The 16,846-nt window shown below is 40.8% G+C and overlaps 1 long non-coding RNA gene across 1 annotated transcript in view; it reads left to right on the forward strand.

Annotated features, from left to right (window-relative positions):
- Positions 1 to 2,476: 2,476 nt before the first annotated feature.
- LOC128635130 (uncharacterized) overlaps positions 2,477 to 16,846 on the forward strand; it is a 28,586-nt gene continuing 14,216 nt past the window's right edge. Inside the window, exons 1-3 of the long non-coding RNA XR_008398013.1 lie at positions 2,477 to 2,665; positions 4,431 to 4,469; positions 4,935 to 4,970. This is a non-coding gene — a long non-coding RNA (uncharacterized LOC128635130). The remainder of the gene's footprint in view (positions 2,666 to 4,430; positions 4,470 to 4,934; positions 4,971 to 16,846) is intronic.

A 16,846-nucleotide genomic window follows, 5' to 3' on the forward strand; every position in this document is an offset into this window, starting at 1 on the left:
CATGGTCATGTAATAGTTAATAAACACTAAAGTGCAATCTGCAATGTAGGGGATTTTTTTAAAACAAAAGAACTTGTGATCTTGATGATGGAGTCACTCAGTGGGGTTGCCAAGTGCTGAGGTGTGTAGTGTGTAAAAATTACCTATCTTCTGTTGCATCATTCACTACAGAGTTTCAAACTGCCTCTGGAAGCAACATCAGCATAAAAACTGTGCGTCAGGAGCTTCATGAAATGGGTTTCCGTGCTCGGACAGCTGCACACGAGTCGAAGATCAGTATGAGCTATGCCAACATAAGCTGGAGGAGTGTAAATCATGCCACCGCTGGACTCTGAAGCAGTAGAAATCTGCTTCTCTGGAGCGATGAATCATTCTTCTCTATCTGGCAGACTGATGGACGAATCTGTGTTTGAAGCACTACCTGCTGAAATGCATAGTGCCAACAGTAGTGTCAAGTTTGCTGGAGGAGAGATTAATGGTCTGGGGCTGTTTTTCAGGGTTACAGGGCTAGTCCCCAAGGTTCTAGAGAAGGGTAATGTTAATGCTACAGCATACAAAGACATTTTAAGACAACTGTATGCTTCCAATTTTGTTGCAACAGTATGGGGAAGGCCCTTTCCTGTTCCAGCATGACTGTGCCCTGGTATACAAAGCGATCTCCATAAAGACATGGTTTTATGAGTCTGCTGTGGAGGAAATCCAGTGGCCTACACAAAGTCCTGACCTCAGCCCTACTGAAACATGAATGAATTAGAGCGTGGATTGCGAGCCAGGCCTTCATTAGTGCCTGACCTCACAAATGCTCTTTCACTGAATGGGCACAAATTCCCACAGAAACTCTTGAAAATCTTGTAGAAAGCCTTCCCAGTCGAGTGGAGGTTGTAACAGTTGCACATGGTGGGCCAACTCCATATTAATTCCCATGGTTTTGGAATGGGACATCCAACAATCTTATATACTGTACTAGGTGTGATGTTGAGGTGTGCACATACTTTTGGTTATATAGTATATGTTTGATTATCAATGAGCTGGATCCAAGAGGGCCTTTACAGAGGAAATGAAGACAGCAAAAGTTTTTTGTTTGTTTGTGTGTGTGTGTGTGTTTTTTTTTAAAGATACTTTAGGGGCTCAGTAGGATCTACAGACACCATCCACTTTATTAGGAACACCTGTACAAATGCACATTTGTGCCATTATCTAATCAGTCAATCTTGTGGCAGCAGTGCAATGCAAAAAATCCTGCAGATACAGGAAAAGAGCTTCAGTTAATATTCACATCAAAAATCAGAATGAAGAAAATATGTGATCTCTGTGACTTTGATTGTGGCATGGTTGTTGGTGCCAGAATGGCTAGTTTGAGTATTTAAGAAACTACTAATTTCCTGGGAATTTCTCATGGAATAGTCTCTAGAGTTTACACAGAATGGTGCACCAAAAAAAATAAATAAAAAAAAAACCCACTGAGTCCTGTGGGGTGGAAACACCTTGTTGATATGAGAAATCAGAGGATAATGGCCAGATTCGTTCAACTGCCATGAAGGTTATAGTAACTCATATAAATAATCACTCTTTACAACTGTGGTGAGCAGAAAATCAACTCAGCATGCACAAAACATCAAACCGTGAGGTGGATAAGCCACAACATCAGAAGACAACACTGGGTTCCACTCCTGTCAGTCAGGAACCGGATGCTGAGGCCAAGAACAGAAATCTGTGGTAGGCTTTCAATCTGCAGACTCTCTGCATTGTTTTCTTTTTTGCCACATGATTGGCTTATTAGATAACTGTATGAATGTGCAAGTATACAGTCCTGCTGAAAAACAAAACAAAACCAACAACAACAACAAAACCAACAGAACACATCACAGAAATTCTAATGCTTTCCACTACAAATACCATTAAAACCATCAGCTAACCATTACAACCATTACCATTATTGGTACTTAATGGTATCCACTAGACATAACACACCACCCAATCGATGGCAACAAATTACCAACTAGAGATCCACAGGGACCATTACAATTTCCATTTAAACCAATACAATCCCCATTCTAATCATTAAAACCTTTACAAAGTCTATGAGTGTTTCTATTGTTGTTGTTGTTGTTGTTGTTGTTGTTGTTGTTTTTCCCCCAAGCAGGGAGGTGTTCCTAATAAAGTGGACGGTGAGTGTAGCTCTACAACTAGATTTCTTTAAGCCAAGGTCTATGATTAAAACGCCATAGAAATGAAATAGAATTGAACCGAACTCGATTCAGTGTATCAGTATGCACTTTAGCACGGTGCAGATGCTCTACTACCGCAGCTGCGGGGCAGAAATGTCGTGAAACCCCCACCGCACGCGCCTCACGCATGTCAAAATGGCTCCGCGACACGTGATCCAGTCGAGTGTTTGTAAACACGCGTCCAAAGCATGTGATTTCGATGACGTCAAAGGTGGCGACGAATAGGGAACCGGGGGTGTGTGAAAGCGGGGCGGGGTTCAAATGTGGCGCTGTGGAAATTCTGATGCGCTTCACAAGGTGTTTCGGACGTTTCGGAAATGCTGAACGGACCCCGGAGCAGAAGCGACGACGCCGTGGGAGCAAGCCAGCACGTGAAATGACCGTGGGAAGTCCAGGAAATAACAATAATAATAATAATAATAAACAAGGTTATTCAGGTGAGTGGAAAATGTTGCTGTGCGAAACAAGACACAATATTCCTGGCTGTCGTGTTCAAGAAGGAACACTGTAGAGTCACATGTGGGTAAAGTTATGCTCGCATAGTAACCGACATGTAATGTTAATTATATACGGGTTGGAAGAATAAAAAAAAACCTTTGATTCGAGTTATACAGCGTTGAACTGTTCAACGTTTCGCCCGCTATGTAGCCTGTTATCATTTGCCGCATCAAAGTCAGTGCAGTGCAGAAATCCCCTCTGTAGGTAATGTAATGGATTATCACTGATGTTTTTAAAGGAAGCCCCTGAGTAAGTTTGTGTTCTTCCTTTTTGTTGTTTTTATCTGGTTAGCGGGGGATAAAAACACGCTTATAGGTGGGGTTTGCTGCTGCGACATAGGTGTGTATGTATGTGTGCGCGCGCGTGTGCTTTATGCCTGTCGCGGCTTTGATGGCGTGTTACGCAGTTCATATTTCCCCCATTCTCTTCTCCTCACTGGAACATTTTGCACATTTCGCTCAAATGCTTCCTTTATTAAGTTATAAAGCAGATGATTTATCTTGTCAAAGATACTGCCATGGTATTAAGTTCTATAGCCTGTGTATATATGTGGTTTATGTAACCTAACCTGTTTGTGTGTACTTTTGTTACAAGCTTGTATTTATTTATTTATTTATTTATTTATTTTTAAGTATATATATTATTAAATAATGTTTTATTGAACCCTGCAGCGATGTCAGGACAGTAACACCGAAGTGCTCACCTAAATGCTCAGTCCAGGCCAAATTGTTGGTCATAAGTGCGCACCTTGTATTTCCGATGTAAACAAAGCTGGAGTGGAGGACGGCGTGCCGCTAGGTGTCGCTGTTGTGCGTAACCTCTGGCACACTTTGTGTTACGTCAGCTTTCATGTGATAAACTGAACAGTACAAAACATCCCAGGATGAATGGCAAGAACGAGAGACAACACTGATTCCCTGATACAATCAAGACCTGTATTTTGACACCGAAGGCCTAGTTTGAAAAGTATATTGGGCTGAATCCTTTCAGGTGAAGGCATCTGATTTATAAAGGAATCATCGGTCAAACACACACAAGTCTCTTCTGTCTAAACTTTTATGCCTGCTTTTATAATATGGCGAAAGAGTGAAAAGTCTTTCATACAGTACCTGACGTATTTTTCTCCCTACGTTCATTCATACATTCATTTTTAACGACTGACATATTGTTACACTCCTAATCATTACAAGTTCGTGTTAAAAAAGCTAAACAAGTGGTGTATATATTTATTGCTTATGAAAGAATAGTTTCTCAAAGGGGGTTTTGGGCACAGTGTGGGTCAAGACAGTCGACTGAAAAACTTTGCATCCTCCCAGATTTGAGTGAAAACTATTTCACTATTGTCTACCAAACCCGTAACAAGACCATCCAAAACAACAGGGTAATATACAGCAAAAAAAGTGTTTTTTTTTTGTTTGTTTGTTTGTTTGTTTTTAAAGTTAAAATAAATAAAACGAAAGAAAAAATTTCCTCTTGGTCTCCATACCTGACTTGAAGAATGCCGATGTCATTAAGAATGAGACATTGGCAAATATTACAGAAACAGTTGCAAAACCTTTTAACTTTTATTTTTATACATCAATTTTTTATACAACAACTAGTTTTATCTCTTATGTCTGTGAAACTAAATAAGCTAAAAGTTTTCTTGGTATTAAATTACATTTTTAAATGTTGTCGTCTTCTTTTTTTTTTTTTTTTTTACAGGGGAATGGAAACTTTCGCACTCATCACTTGTTCTGCCAGGTCTGTCTATCTTCAGTTTCTGTGCTGTTGTTGAAAAACAGGTGGGAATGTACCAAAAGGCTATGCATACTAATGTAATGACTTAATCTGAGCTGTTGGAACCAATCCACACGCCTGAAGTTTCATATTTCATAGAACTTGGACATCTATTCGTTGTGTTTAGGAAAGTATCCATAGAGGTGAACATTGTTGCCCTAGGTAATGTCAGTATGTTACACTGACATCTGAAGCTACACAAAATATTGATGATACCAAATGGGTGGAAAAGGCAGGAAGAGTAGAGAAATGAAATGTGTGTGTGGGGGGGGAAGGGGGCTGTTAATAGATTATTGAAATTAGTCCGGTGCAATTTTTTTAACTCATAACATTAGTAATTAATATAACAGGAAAGAACTAAACACATTGTTCATGTCTTATGAAAGCTTGTTGGTTCCTCTGTTCTTTGATGCATTTCATGTTTTACAGTTGATCAGAAGTGGAGAGCACTTCCAGGCACACGGGGTAAGTGTCCTTTAATAATACACGTCTTTATGGCTGAAACGATTCCTCGAATTATTCGAGTACTTTATTTGCAAAAACTCTTCGAAATAAAAGTCTTTGCTTTTACCGTGCATACGTACTAAGATGACTGATGAAGAAACAACCCTAGAGGGAGGTGCTAAAAAAAAAGACGAATATTTATCGGTAATTTGGAATTCTTTCAAAACTAAACAATATATAATTACAATGTGTATACTGCAAATTGGAGCTAGCGTAGCACAACGGTATGACGTATGCTTCAGCACTTACGCAGAATGAGAGCGTTAGATAACTGAAAGAATGTAGAGGCTTATATTATAGAAGGTTCAAAATAAAAACAGAACCACCAGTCAACACTAAGAACATGCATTGAGTTATGACTAAGTAGCTTGCTCTATAGTAAGCAGGATTGTCTACTCATGCTAGCATGAGACTAAATCTGTTAGTTTGTGGCAGTCAGTTTGAGAGCGCACAGTTGCTGACTTTGAAAGATACTCTGGTGTGAGATTATTCATTCCGTAATGATTCTGTAATCACTTTTTTCGATATATGGCACAAGATGTCATCGAAATCTGTTCATCAGTCTTATTTTCCGTGGCTCGAAACGAAGCATGAAAGCGTGAGTCTGATGGCAAAACCCTGGTGAGAAATCTTGAGCCCAATTCTTCTTAGTTAGTATGACAACACAGAGGCACACTCGCATTTAATCAAGGACGTAGCATCCTCTCCTGTACAAACAGCCTGGCTACACACTCCAAAATACATACATGTGTACACACACACACACTCCAAAATACCTACAGAAGCATAATGTACAGTGATGTAAGTAGCAGTTAGAGCTTAAAATGCACCAATCTATCCTTAACGTGTACTTATTATGGTTTGTATTATTTGTTTCAACATTGCTGGGGTTAAATGCTTCTGAAATATGTTGGTCATGAAAATCAAAATGTAAAAGGAAACAAAGTGGTTTGTGCACTGTTCAATTGCTTACCATGTGAAAAAATATTTTCAGTCAATTACTCAATGAATTCAAACAAATAATTGGTCGAATACTGGATTATCGAAGTAATCCATAGTTGCTGCACTAGCACAGCTATTTTATCGTGCTACTGTATTACGACGCAATTAAGCTTTGCAATATGAACCTGTGGAGTGTGCCATTTGTTTTTTTTTGTCTCCAGTTTATTCATTTTTGACCTAATAAGATAAATATATTATAGATAAATAAATATGATTCAGCCTAATAAGCTGAATCTCACAATTTGGAATTGTTGAATTTTAAATGTTGACTAAGAACTTAATGGTCCATGGCTTTTCTGAATGGCAGAGGCAGAGACTGTTCATGTGCGTCATTTGGGGCCTGGGTTTTTAGTAAGGCAGTAAAGAAGTGCCTTTCTTTCACCAAGTCCTGAGGCTCTTCTACTGCTGACGAATTGAGCTGCAGAAAGTGGAGAGATGACACAGCTAAAATTAACCGGCCTGTCACGTCCTGCTGAATGACCGAGTATAGAAATAGCAGAAAGGAAGGCCCTGGGTTAACATGCCTCATTAGCTATCATGAGCTGCATCAAAAAAAAAAAAAAACCCAGCAGAGAGTGGGAAATGACCCACTGAAAAGGGGAAATAACATGCGTGTAATGAGTGTTTTATTGACAAGGCACTCAATAGAGGAAATAACGGTCCATGTGTGACCTCATTATTTATAGATGTTTATTTCTGATGGAGGGTAAATTTCCTGTTTCTAAATAACTTTGTTGGATTAAAGCTCCTTGCCGGAAGCTTCCGTTGTTTGAAATGTCTGTGTGGTCTGTGATGGAAGTAAATGAGACAGACTTGGCTGTTCATTTGGATGTCTGTCATATCAATGATTCCTCTGTGCAGAATAGGCCTAACAATTACAACATTGCCCAGTTGTTCATTAACTTCCATAAAGGAATTCATAAACCTTCAATTCCACTTTCAGTTCCAACCTTTATTCTGCTCTTCTCTAATAGGTGCTCCTTATGAACTTCTCAGAAATGTCTCCTGCTCAACACTGCATCTGTTGCAGGATGACAAGTTCACTATGGCAATTAGTCTCTCATCCTGCCTTCGGGATTCATGCTTGCCTTTTGGGATTCAGTATTATGAAATGTTAGTTGTTCATATACAGTACCTTGCGAAAGTATTCACCCCCTTGGCATTTTTCCTATTTTGTTGCATTAAAAAAATGTAATTTAAATTGATTTTTTTATTTGGATTTCATGTAAGGAACGTGCACAAAATAGTCCAGATGGGTGAAGTGAAATGGAAAAAATAACTTGTTTTTAAAAAATTAAACATGGAAAAGTGGTGCATGCATGTGTATTCACCCCATTTGCTATGAAGACCCTAAATAAGATCTGGTGCAACCAATTATCTTCAGAAGTCACATAATTAGTTCAATAAAGTCCACCTGTGTGCAATCGTAAGTGTCACATGATCTCAGTGTATATATACACGTCTGTTCTGAAAAGCCCCAGAGTCTGAAACACCAGTGAGCTCTCCAAACAGGTCAGGGACAAAGTTGTGGAGAAGGTTGGGTTATGGTTATAAAATAAATATCCGAAACTTTGAACAGCCCACGGAGCACCATTAAATCCATTATTAAAAATGGAAAGAATATTGCACCACAACAGACCTGCCAAGAGAGGGCTGCTCACCAAAACTTATGGACCAAGCAAGGAGGGTAGTAATCAGAGAGGCAACAAAGAGACCAAAGATAACCCTGAAAGAGATGCAAAGCTCCACAGTAGAGACTGGATTATCAGTCCACTGGACCACTTTAAGCTATACACTCCACAGAGCTGGGCTTTATGGAAGAATGGCCAGAAAAAAGCTATTGCTTAAAGGAAAAAAAAAAAAAACACGTTTGGTGTTCACCAAAAGGCACGTGGGAGACTCCCCAAACATATGGAAGAAGGTACTCTGGTCAGACGAGACTAAAATGTAGCTTTTTCATCGAGGAAAATGCTATGTCTGGTGCAAACCTAACACCTCTTATCACACAGAGAACACCTTTCCCCACAGTGAAGCATGGTGGTGGAAGCATCATGCTGAGGGGATGTTTTTCATTGGCAGGGACTGGGAAACTAGTCTGAATTGAATCTGATGGATGGTGCTAAATACAGGGAAATTCTTGAGGGAAACCTGTTTCAGTCTTCCAGAGATTTGAGACTGGGACAGAGGTTCACCTTCCAGCAGGACAATGACCCTGAGCATACTACTAAAGCAACACTCGAGTGGTTTAAGGGGAATATTTTGCATCTTCAAAGTGTGTAGGCATGTTGTGTAAATCAAATGATACAAACCCCACAAAATCCATTTTAATTCCAGGTTGTAAGGCAGCAAAATAGGAAACATACCAAGATGGCTGAAAACTTTCACAAGGCACTGTAGTATGGTGTTTTCCGTTCTTGCATCCTTAAGTCTTATGTTTGTAAGCATAAGAAAATATAATCTCATCCATGGACATCTCCTGGTCTTTTTCCAGTGTTTAACTGTCCAGTTTTGGTAAGTCTGCCCATGATGGCCTCAGATTTCTGTTCTTGGCAAGCAACTTAAACCAGTCTGGTCATTCTCCTCTGAGCTCTCTCATCAACAAGGTGTTTCAACGTGCAGGATGTTTTTTTTGTTTTTTGCACCATTCTGTGTAAACTCTAGATATTATTGTGTGTGTAAAAATCCCAGGAGATCAGCAGTTTCTGAAATACTCAACTCAGCCCATTTGGCACCAACAACCATGCCACAGTAACTAAAGCTCTTGAGCTGTATCTGCATGGTTTTATGCATTGTAATGCTGCCACATGATTGGCTGGATTGGATGGTTAGTGTATATGTCCTTCCCATACACTCTTCCCTTTTCAGGCCACCCCTCACTGGAGAATAAATTATTAGAATTTATGAGTTTCAAAGAGAGGAGAATTAGGTGGTTATGACTGGCTCTTTTTGGGAAGAGTGTTTTACCAACTTGGGACTGTTTAGTGCCCGAATGTATTGCTGCCTCAGACTGATCGAAAACACAGTCCTGTCAAGGCATGTCTGTCAGTCAGAATAAGTAATACCGTTCTATCAAGTAACGTAATATTTAAAATGAATTAAAAGTGTAACTTTGAAATGCACCAGGTGCCTCCTGCTGATGACCCTGTGATCAGCATTGGCGCTGCGGATGGTTGACCTCGGCTCAACATGTGTGGTATCACTCCAAAGCTACATGGATCTTGTTGTTTAGCATATCCATCCATTTATCCATTTTCTGTACCGCTTATCCAACACATGGAAGCCTGGAGCCTGTCCCAGCGAACTCTGTGCACAAGGTGGGGGACACCCTGGACAGGATTCGCACCCATTCACACACTACAGACAATTTGGAGATGCCAATCAGCCAACAATATATGTGTTTGGACTGGGGGAGGAAACCAGAATTCCCGGAGGAAACCTCTGAAGCACGGGGAGAACATGCAGACTCCAGGCACACAGGGTGGAGGTGGAAATCGAACCCTCAACCCTGGACGTGCGAGGCAAGCGTGCCAACCACTAAGCCACCGTGTGTTTAATATATCATCGTTAATGTTGACAGGCGTGAAGGTGGTGGTGGAAAGCCTCCACAGTTTTAAAAAAGAAAAAAAAAAAAGGGCTCAAGTCAAGTCTAAACTCTTGCCTTTCCATATTTAGCTAGTTTAATTAAACTGATATGTACTTCTAGAAAAAATGGTTAACCTTGAACTCTAGAAGCTTCTTCTGACCCTTAAAGTTTATATGTAGTAAACATATTTTATAAAGCTAGACTCAGTGAGCTCTTTGGGCACGCTTTTTTCTAAGGTTACAGTGTAACACCCTAGATTCATTATGTTTAATCGGTTTCTTTTAGGCATCAGATAAATAAATCGCAACAAAAATCTATTACAGCAGAGTTTTGATGTTCTCTGCTCGGATATACAGAGCCACAGCTCCTGCTCCAACACACAGCAGACTTCTGGCAGTACTTCCTGTAATACTGGCAGAAGTTATTTCTCAATTCACTGGTGTGACATTGTGGTAATGAGCCCTTGGTGTGCTGCTTGCAGTGTCATACTTAAATTGAGCGTTAAGAGGCTTATTGGTGTGTGATCTGCCTGCTGCTTGCCATACTTGCTGACCTGCTCCTGCTAGCCCTGCCTCTTCTCTGAACATAATCTCGCAGAGAGTAGCATGCTGGGAAGTGTAGTCATGCCAAAGGTGTCAGCCCCAGAGTTGGGAAGGGTTTGTTTTCATTATGCATTGTACCATTATTATATTATACTGTAATAAAGTGTAAACTAATTGTTTATTAGTTTTTGTCTGTTTAACAAATGAGCATACTTGTCTTCTGCTTTGAAATGACTTGTATTTTCTCCTAACTGGCAGATCATGTGACTAAATGCACCACATATACATTGTGCCAGTAATTCAACCAATAACTCAGCTATAACTAACCCTAACAAAGCTATTATTTGGAAAATGACTACAGGTAAATACTGCGTAAGATATCCTTTCGCAGTCCTTTGTCATGCAACAGCCTTTTCATGGTCTCAGGATAGGAAGAGGAAGTCTATGGAAAGTTCACGGAATGTCCCATGGTAGCAGAGCTTCCCTGGTATTGACACTCAGTGACCCTCTTCAGAATGTCAAAATCAATACCTCCCAGGTCCCTTTTTTTGTATAATACCCATCTATTTCTGGTTTTTAGGCACATACAGGAACAAAGACTTTTTGTTCAAGAGACCGGTGTTAGATTTCATTGTTATTATTAGCCTGCAGAGCATTACATTTTACTGACGTGTGCAGTTTTGCACTGGTTTGTTTCCTTCTTATTTATACTCTAAATGCAGTGATTTTCCACCTTACCTGTCTCGCCTTACGTTAGTTATTAACAGCAAATGGCAGGTCTGATATTAACAGATTGTGTCTGTCCTTCAAGGATGTGACCCAAGAGAGGGACAGAATAATCAGAGCAGCCTAGCTGTTACGTAATAGATGCTCAGCTTAGCTATGTGCCTTTAAAAGCTGTGGGTTGTCAGGTGATCGGGCAAGCGCAGTCATCTCAGTTCACCGAGACGTGCGTGTGTAATCACACAAAAAGATGAGACACTGTAGGAAGAGAGGGAAGAACAGAGAACGAGGGAGATAGATGGGCAGATACCCAGTTAAAGGAGGGCAGAGGGAAGAGGAGGATATGAAAGCGGAAGGGAGAGAGAGAGGAGAGAGGGAGATGTCCGTGTCCGCTTAATTGTAAACAAGCGATTGCGTTCTCCCTTTTTTTTTATTTATTTATTTTTTATTTACTTTCTCATTTTTAACACTGTAGCACGAGAGCCGTTGTGATGCTGGGTTGAGCTTCTCATGACGAATGGCTTGTGCAGCCATAACAGAGAGGGGAGAAAAGCCTGGAGAATTAAATGCTGCGTCACACTGTGTGCATAAGAGAGAGAAAGAGTGAGAGAGAAAGAAGGAGACATAGAGCAGGGGAGAAAGGCATTGTGGGAGCATGAGTGTTTGCAGCAGATATTCGATTATTTGCTCGCAAAGACTTTGACATCTATTTGTATGGATGTGTATCCATAAGAAAACAGCAAGTTATTCTGGTGTTTCAAGCCAATGAAAATAGAGTGAGCAGGAGAGGGAGGAGTGATTGTGGAAGGAGGGAGGGTGACGAGAGAGAGCAGGAGAGAGACGCACACACAGGGAGGGCAAGATTTTTGGATTAGTTGCTACGTCACTTTTTCACATCGAGAGGAAAGCAGCAGCTAGGAGGACAGGAGTCCATGTCGCATGCTTTTCTCCTGCCCAAGAGCGGCCGTGAGTGAGCCTCCGCCCTCTGTCTACTCGTTCGCCTCTCATCCTACTCTTTTTCCTCTCCATCCTCATTCTCAACCACCTTTTTCTCTCTCTCTCTGCCGCTGAAGCCCGAGTCCGCACTTCGGAATCGCAGCTCTGGGTTCCGACACCGATGCTGAGGAAGCTTTTTTTGCAAATATATATTTGTGTGTATGCATGCTATGGCGTCGAATGTGTATTAGTAAGCAGGTGGGCAGGTGAAGGGTTGAAGACGAGAGCTGCTGTTCTGGAAGATTCCTATATTCGAGGAGAAAGGTGATGAACATGCTTCACAAAGACAGATAGCGAAGTACAAAATAGTATCGCAACACCCTATCTCTCAACATTATTTTGGACCAATGAGGAAACAAGTGCTGGTACCTTGAGCACTGTGTGTGTAAGTCTGTTGTGGATGTGTAGGCTATTCGTGATCTGTATAGAAATAGGTGTTCTTAGTAACAGTTGAGCCGTACTTCATCACAGCCCACTGACAGTCCAGGCCTGTTGAGGAAGAAGCACTTCATACTGCATTTGGCCTTGCCATGCAAATCATTCACATTTGGGGCTGTGGCATTACAATCTTAGCTGGGGATCAGGTATAGGCTAGATGATGTTCTGTCGGGATATGTTGTAATGGGTTAAAAGTGTGAGTGTCAGGAAGTGTCGTGAACAAGAACTAAGCTTGTGAGGGCTACATTTGTGATCTTTTGGCACACACAAGAGGGCAGAATGTTCTGGTAAATTGGGGCGGTTTCGTCAGAATTGGACTTCGGCTCATTCTTCTAGCATGTCCCTCAACTGCACTCATTTCTGCATAGCTACTGGAAGCAATGTGTGTGACTCAGCCATATCCGCTGCATTCAGACTCCAGTGCATGGTGTGTACGTATTTTCTCTGTCAGTTTTGTTTCTCTCTGTCTGTCTCCCTCCTCCAATGAAATGCAAGGATGCCTTGAGAAAACAGGACTGTGCTGAAAAGGCTCTAAATGTCACGCCAGCAGATCAGGAAGAGAGAAAGAGAGCGAGAGAAATTGTTTACCTTGCTCTCTTGGTGACTGAGTCCTGGCTGGTGGCCAGAAAGAAGCCATGTCAGGCAGCTGAGTGACAGCTCTCTCATCCAGTAAGGTTACCTAAGAGCTTTTGCAGAAGCAATTCTATTGGGCAAGCTCAAACAAACAGGTGGAGGGGTGCCTCTCATTGGCCACAAGGTAATGTTTTCGTTTACAGTTTTTGTTCAGTGGTTAAATGGAGAATAAAACAAAAATTCATACTGAATAAATTGTTTTGACACACGTGGAGTTTTAAATTGCTTTTTGTTATAGGTTGGAGATTATAACTAGATTTGCATTATATTAAATGTAATGTGGTTTATATAATTTGCCGTACAGCTGATTTTGGGTGTGGTATTACTTGGAAGAAGTTTGAGATTTTGTGGACATCCTCTGGCTGGTTTGATGAGAGCATAAGTGCAGTGCTGTACTGTTTTTGTGTTGCCAGTCACATGGCTGCGTGAGGCAGCGAGAAGTGTGACGCAGTTGATCTGTGCCTGTTGCTCTGGTGTTTATCAGCTCCCCTCTTCCTCTGCTGGCTGACCACTGCGCTTCCTGTTTAGAGCGACTGATTGCTTGCACCTTGATTTCTTAGAATGCCGTCTTTTTATCACTTTGCTTATTTGTTTCACAGTTTTAGAGAAGCACTGCGTCATCCACATATTAGATTTGGAAGGAAAGCAGAGAGATCCTCCCCTCCCTTCACCCTTGGCCACAGGGGTTTCTAGAAGCTTCCTTGCAGTCTTGGTCTTCTGACCAGTTTATGCTTTCTTCCAACCAATGCTGCATCTTGGGACTAAAATACATTTTTTATTTTATATTTTTGTATATATAAATGTGGCGATTGTCAGAATGCCCTCATCATCCCAAGAACTTGAGTATTCCATTAGGAAAGCTGTAGTGCCAAGTGCAGGTCAGACACAGGTCTGCGTTGATGCCGGTCACCCGCAGTGCAGTTGTTGCTATAGTCAACGCCACAGCCTGGCATGCTGGCTTAATGTGGTGGCACCATGGTCAACAGAAGTGAGTCATTCCTTACGGATGAGGCCAGCCACTGATAAATATTAACCTGTGGGTGGTGTGCTGAGGGCTTTGGCCTCTGATGTACATAGGAATGAAAGCTGGTAATTTTCCTGAATCTGCTAGGGTTGTTCATCGTGCCCATGACGTGTGTGTGCTTGTGTGCTCTTGTCGGGATTTTGTGTTTGCCTTTAATTGTTTGAAGATTAAGGGTGACATGGGAACTTGGTGAAGTAGGAAAGATAAACCGTATCAGCGAGGATATTAAACACTTGATAAATGTGCTTGGTAGATTCCAAAAGGTAATATTTGCCAAAATATATTATTTTCTTGATCCCTGGCAAGAACTTTTTGTTTACAGTAGTTTAACGTAATAGATGTTATCTACTACCTATTATGTTTAGATATATAGCATATTTAGTACAGAATACATATTTAAGTTTCATTTCAGCTCAATGTTTTGGCTTCCTAATGAGCTGTTATGTTTTCCCATATCCTGATCCCACTGATTTTTTTTTCTTTTCTTTTTTTTTCTTCTGCACAAAAAAAAACACTGTTCCTTCAACTGATTTATAACATTTCAGATTTAACTTCCTTTCAGCTTAATGTTTTAGCTTGTTAATGACCTGTTGGGTTTGCTGCAGCCTGGTTCCATTGATTTTTTTTTTTTCTTTTCAGAGGTGGAAAAAAAAAACAACACTGTTCCTTTAAATCCTTTATAAACATTACATAACACACTGAGGGCCAGGCTACAACAAACAAACCCAGCAGCGAGAAAGCAAGAGGGGGGCTAAGCTCCAGAAGCAACCAGATACCTCCAAACAGCAACTGTCACCAAGCTCTTCTACGCTCTGAGCCCAGGAAACTCCCTTGAACGTTGTCCCATCCAGCAGATAAAGCCTTCAGTGTGCCTCTCTGTCCTTCCTCCTATTGTCGTGCCCAAAGCAAACACGTAGTGTTTGAACAGATCAGAAAAGGGAGGGGAAATATTTTTTACCAACTTGTGCCACTTCCTTCAATCTCCTTCAATAGAGCAGAAAGCGTGTTCTAAGCAGGCACCGTACTGAAGGAGCGAAGAAAGAAAGAAAAAAAAAAAAAGCTAGGAGGAAATCAGTGGCTTGGGGTGTGGTAAGACAAGTGTCCATTTTTTCCTGCCAGAAGTTTTGGTGCTATGTACGTGCTGTATCGTGAGATTTGGCATTCCGAGGCATTCAGGTAAATTGTTTTGACTCCAGTACCTGTTGCACTACACCGGTACGGTGCACTGGCATCTACCAGAATTCTCCATTTCCCTAGTTCACTCCATTTTAGGAAGAACACATTGGACGCTGAAGCAAGTGTATAAGAGTCAGAAGGAAACTGCACAACATCTTTTAGTGCAAGGTACCTCGGGTGAGCTGAAGTAATCTTTTCACCTGTTGGGGTAGGCATTCTTTTGTCTGTTGTATGCTGAGACACACTTGCCTTCAGTGTTGTGAGCCAAAGGCCCTGCCGTAGTACAGCTTTGCGTTTCAGGCCTTGCCACAAGGCTTCCTTGCGTTACTGCCATAGTGATTCAGATTATGCCGCTATGCATGTGATCGCACGGGAATTCATTGAAGAAGCATATGTTGCTGTTAAGTACAGAGATTTTAAGATCTGACACTTTAGGACCTGGCTTTAAGTTTATTCTAATTTATTTCTTTGGTGCCTTTTTTAGGATATTGATTGTATAATTTTGATTTATTAATAAGTCATGGTAAGATTGTGTTCTTAGATGAAGTCTATCGTTTGCATTATCATCTCCATTTTGATTTCTCAGTTGCAATTATTTTTATTGTTTGCACCTCACACCTGTTCAGAAACGGCATTGTATGCCCCTATCCTGTGCCACCTTGATCCAGTTCTGTTTTCATATTCATAGAAAGCTCATTAGTGAAAGGAGCTGTTTTTGTGCATTGCTGGAAAGTATTCTTAAAGACCCTAGGGCCTAGGATTGTTGAATACTCCATAATGTAGAATTGGGCTAAATGTTTGGTAAAAAAAATAAATAAAAAACACTGGAAGTACATTTTAGTTCAAGATTAGGAAGACAGATGCAGAAACTATTTTTTGTAATGAGATTTCTAGAAAAGCGTCACACATTGACTGTGAGCTAGCGTCGGCAGTATTGAGAGACTGTCAGCCAATAAGACATGGGTGTTTCCACGTATTTTCCTGTAAACCCTGTCTGATCGGTCTCGCCTCTGTTCAACGAAGATATAAAATTACAACACTGCCGTCTTCTTTTACTGACATGCAGTTACTTAGTGACAAACCACTCAAGTGGAGCATTATTCAGGGCTGAAGAAATAAATCTTCCGGACTACAGCCCCGATTGCCCAGGCCAGGTCACGCCCCTGGTAGCTGGACAAAACGTGATCCATTTTTAAAATGCATTTTACTTAATATTGTTTTCTTAACAGTAAATTTGTAATGTAAGTGGGGGAGTGGCAAATGACCAAAATGGGGGCAAAGTATCCTGAATCGAACATTTTGGCTTTTACACAGAAATATTTAATTAGATGCTCAGTGTATAGTGCTTTTTTTTATTATTATTATTTTTATTTTTTTATTTTTTTTTTACATAAACCTGTCCATAATAAATTTGGAATTGAGTTGTCTATGATTTTTTCTAAGCCAGTGCACAGTGTATTGTCTTACAGAGAATAATCATTCTTTAAAGTCACATTAAATATTTCCTGTTATACAATGAACATTGTAAACCTGCTTCTCAGCACTTGTGGGAGGCTATTATCGATGTCTGGTGGGGGAGATGAATAAGATTAAACTGCCCTTCCTTTGCTTTTGCTAGATTCTCTAGAGTTGTTGGACTGATCATCGTAATAGTCCTCAGAGGAAGAACTGGTGTTGGGTTTCCTTGCGAAAGGGGTGGTGTGCGTGTGTGTGTGGGTTT

The sequence above is a fragment of the Ictalurus punctatus genome, chromosome 15 (assembly GCF_001660625.3).
Source record: "Ictalurus punctatus breed USDA103 chromosome 15, Coco_2.0, whole genome shotgun sequence".
Lineage (NCBI taxonomy): Eukaryota > Metazoa > Chordata > Actinopteri > Siluriformes > Ictaluridae > Ictalurus > Ictalurus punctatus.